This window comes from Mesitornis unicolor, unplaced genomic scaffold (assembly GCF_000695765.1).
Source record: "Mesitornis unicolor isolate BGI_N332 unplaced genomic scaffold, ASM69576v1 scaffold38753, whole genome shotgun sequence".
NCBI classification, from domain to species: Eukaryota; Metazoa; Chordata; class Aves; order Mesitornithiformes; family Mesitornithidae; genus Mesitornis; species Mesitornis unicolor.
This window is the reverse complement of record NW_010177365.1, coordinates 294-4,939: the sequence shown is the minus strand read 5'-3', so window position 1 is coordinate 4,939 and position 4,646 is coordinate 294.

The window sequence follows — 4,646 nt, the reverse complement described above, 5'->3', positions numbered from 1 at the left end:
GTTTATTATATAATAACCTGCTTTAAGAGGTTTAATGTTAAGCCTTCTCACTTTGCAAAATGGCAGGAAGATAAGATAGGAGCGAAGCTATTAACGCGTGTATCGATTCCAGCCGCGCCTTTGTTTTTGCTCTCATTTTTGTAGCGACCGCTAAACTGTGCTTAAACAGGACATGCTGGAGATAATCAGGGTTATATATTTGATCCGAAGGAGCTCGTTTGAAATGCGGAGCGGTGGGGCCATGGTGTGCTACCGATGGAAAACGGTGCGGAGAAACCGGCCCCTGTGCTGCTCCGTGGTTTGGAGACATCTCACAGCCTCCATGAGTCACCCGAGGCAGCAGTTTCCAGTGAAATGAGGATCAGGGAGGATTATTTTGCCTCCCACCATACCCCCCCCATACAGAAAAAAAAAAAAGAAAGAATAAAAAGTTTAGTGGAATTTATTTGCGGGTAGAGTTATTCCCACATTGCTGGAATTGTTTTGTTCCTCGGTGTTGAAGCTGTAGCTCCTCGGTTAGGCGTGTCCGTAGGCAGAACTGGCCAATATCGCATGGAGAATTTCATCCTAGGGGAGATCACTGCTAACTGGTTCAGCATGAAATTATGAGGATGAGAGGGTCGATGGAAGAGAGAAAGGCTATTCCCAAATATCCATAACCAGTTAGGAAAGGTATGGAGGAGGACACAGGGCGATAAGGAAGCCCAAGAAAGAGCTCACCTCACCCCCATGCAGGCACTGTTGCCTTTCGACCCACAAGGCAGGAGGCTACCCCGGCCTGGTACGCTTGAATTATTTGCCAGAGACACAGCCAGATCGTGGTGGGCGAACGCTGTTTCTTGAGAACCAATAAAACAGGGGTTAGGGTTCATCTTAGCCAAAGAGATTATTGGAGATTTTGCCTGAAGTACCTGCGGAAGCCTGAGGAGTGTGTAACGCTGGGGTTTGCTCGGCATGCAGACGTTGCTCACAAGTTGCTGCTCTTGCTCGCTTGTAGCGAGCCCTGGCACTGCTCGTCTGGGGAGCTCGTCCTCGCTGGAGACAGTATATAATCTTTCACATCCAGAGTATTTATTTGGTGTAAGAGTGAAGCCTGATAACAAGCTAAAAACCGTAGCCAAATATCTGTTTTGTTAGAGAATACCAGGCGGATTGTTTCCAAGAATAACAATGCGTCCTTGATATACCCAGAACGAAAGCTGTTACTATAACTGGCTTGCTCAAGCGTAGGTGACCGAAATCCATTTGCTTCCTCACGAAAACAATCAGTGGCTCGAATTCCGTATTTTCAGTCTGGTTTAGAACAAAAATATAAATTAGAATATTTTCAAATAAATTTAAACTGCAACTTCTATAAATATTAACACTTTTGAACTGTTGTTTAAATTATTCCTCCAAAAAAAAACAAGAAAAAAAAAAGTAACAACTTTAAGTGGAACAGTTAATAATTTGAGACGAACTCTTTCTATCCTTTCACACACAGCAGCACACTGCTTTCTGGCGCGGAAGGTCTGCTCAAAAGACCATTCATTTAAAATCCGGGCACAAATCACATTTTACATGTGTTTATTTAACCACGCCAGGACAGAGCGAGCAAACCTCGCCAACCGTCCCGCTGTTCAGAAGAGCCTCGGTGCCGGAGAAGCCACCGCTTTTACCAAATGCTGAACTTGGGGCAAAACTGCGCGCATTGCCCCGGCAGCGACCAGCGGCAAGGAGAGTTCCCGCCCGTGGAGTCATGAGCAGCCTCGGGGGCTGCATCATTGCCAGGAACAAAGGCGGGAATACAGTCGATACATTCCATAACGTTTACATTTTCCCGCGATTTTTTCTTAATTTTCCCTTAGAAGTAGTGACCTGGGCAAAGCACCCCGCTATCTGAAAGACACTGTTATAGACCTTTTAGAAAAACTAAGTCCAAGGCCGAGGTGAACTTCAGGTCACCGCGTCTAACAAATATGAAAATGTCGCCTGGTGAAGGGCACGCCTTGTTATTTAACAAAGACTGTCAATGTGTAAGATTAATAAGAAACAAAATGCACACGGTGTCACTTTTCGGTCACTTTGAAACTTGGGACAGCCTCGCATTCAAGAGGGGAAAGCTGAGGCTAAATATATTCAAAATGGTTCAAATCAAATTCAAGCCAGGCTGCTAGTGTGATGCTTCCTCCTCCTACCGCTCTCGGTGGAGGATGCCCGGGCACGGCGAAAGGTTGACTTGAATTATTTTTATTATTATTATTATTATTATTACTACTACTACTACTACTACTACTGTTACTATTCTTGCTGTTATTATTACTTTCTCTTTCGGGATAATTATGGTTTAGGCGTGCATGTGGAGGGTAACACGAGTGCTTGCCTGTTTCACAAGCAAAAAGGGGCATCCCCCTTTTACCCCTCTTTGAGTATGTATGAGGTTGGCTCTCCTAGGTGCATGGAAATTAACTCTCTCCTTTTCAACTTAATTCCAGTGGCGTCCCCATCTCCTCCTCGGTCGGCCTTGGCCAGGAAACTCTCGCTCCTTTATTAACTGATTAAAGTCTGTGCCAGTGAAATCGAGCCTTTAGTCCTTCTGGAAAAAATAAGGGTGCTGGTCTATTTTTCCTCTCCTTTTCTTTCTTTGAGAGCTTAGGGTGATGCTACAAGTTTGTTAAAGGGAAGTACGGAGTGGGGGGGTGGGAAGGGTTTCTGAGATTGTTTATTACAGCCATAAATCTTGCAGTAAAATGTCGAAATGGCCGTGTGCAAGATAACACTTGGTGGTCTTGGCTGGGTTCTTGTTTATGATAACAAAACCACAAAGACATGGAACAGGCCTTTTGGAGGTCCTGCCTCAGCACATCTTCGCAGACTGATAGAACCACACACAAAAAAACCTCCAAGACTTCAGCTGAGCAGCACAGGTCACCTTGCAGATTTACAGTCGTATACAAAATTGCATCCTTGTCTCTGTAAACCGACTGCCAGAGCCCCACGGTAGAAATAGGCGCAATGAAATAAATATACTTTGAGATCTAATCACGATAAATCATACGAAGCAGAGCCTGGTCAGCTCTCCCAAAATAGTGCCGAGCTTGCAACCCGAGGCACCACTTTTCGTTGTGTTTTACCGTGGCTCAGGAGCGCGTCAGCCCGCTGTACTCCTCTGGCCATCGGGTCTCAAGACTATTGCCGAGGATAATATTTGGGATAATCCAGTATAATTCATCTGGTGCTGGCCGGCAGGTATTTGTACGTATGTGTCTGTGTCTGTGCATGTATCTCTCTACGCCGGGAAAAGGCTCTCTGGTCGCGGTGGACTTTTGCAATCTTGTATTTTTTTACAATCATGTAGTTGGGAGTTCTATTATTTTACAACGTGTGTTGCTGTTGCTTTTTTGGTTGTGGGTTTTTTTGTTACCGATTTTTAAAATATAAATAAAACAATCTTCCTTTCCCTGTCCAATGTATGTTGCTGAACAGTTGCGGCTGTCTCTGTGTGCGTGTGTGTAACCGCATTTCCTCTCCGTGCTGAGTAAATAGAGAAACTTATCTATTAACCCAGTTAAAGTGTTCCATAGATGTGCTGTTGGAAATGAGTAAGTAAACGTGTTTTAACTCTCTTTACAAATTAGACATTCGATAGGAGTAGGAAATGAGTGATTGTTTAGATAAGTACCTCAGTATACCCAAGTGCTGGAAATGCTCTAACATATTACAAGCCTCCTGCAATGTGCGTGCGTGTGTGTAGATAAAATATAAATCGATATTATGTGTGTCTTGTTAGATAGAATATATATTCGAGTAGAATTTTATTGCATGTATCCATTATCTATGAAACTGCAAAAGACGATAATCTGAATTTAAACCAGGGTAACTGTTAATGTAATATCTTCAGGAGGGCAAGATCTAAACCGTATCATATTTACGCTTGATGTATTAGATGTATTTTCCCATGCCATCAGATGAGATTACCCATTCAGTAATTATATTATTGAAGGGTGCGGTACACATTTCTATGTGTTTATATGCTTTCCTGAGAAGGAGAAAAAATAAACGCGAAAAGTTCGCTCCTAACTCCGAATGTACCAGACTAACTGACGTTCAATAAGTATTTCCCCCTCCCTTAGAATAAGAGCGTAATTAGTTTAACCATCAATTTTCAATTACCTAAGGTCAGGGCGGTTGCCTCTTTCCCCTCTGAGCTGCAAATATCGTTAACAGCCTCAGTTTTATCAGCGCAGAACTGCCCGAGTGCCCTCTCCTTCCTACGTCAGGTTTTGGGAGTTACTTCTGCGAAGGCGCTAGCGATTTCTGGTGGAACTGAAAATTAAGAAATAAACCCAAGACGAGGCATACCAAGCCGACGGACTCTAAATCCGTAGTTTGGGAACCGCTCCTCCGCGGGGAGGGATGCTCGCAGTGAACCCTGCGATCGCCGGTAGGAAGTGTTTGATGCCGTCGTGACCGCCTTTCCCCTCTCCTCCCCGTTATTTTCAGGCTCGCTCCGTCCTCACACCTCGCAATACACCCGAGGACTCTCCTCGGCTTCCCTGTCACCTTCATACTAACTTTGGCATCTATTCCTCCAGTTAGCACGGCTTCGAAGGTGCCAAGGGCTAACCCCGGAACCCCCGGCCGTTCGCATCAGAGGGTGGCCTGTG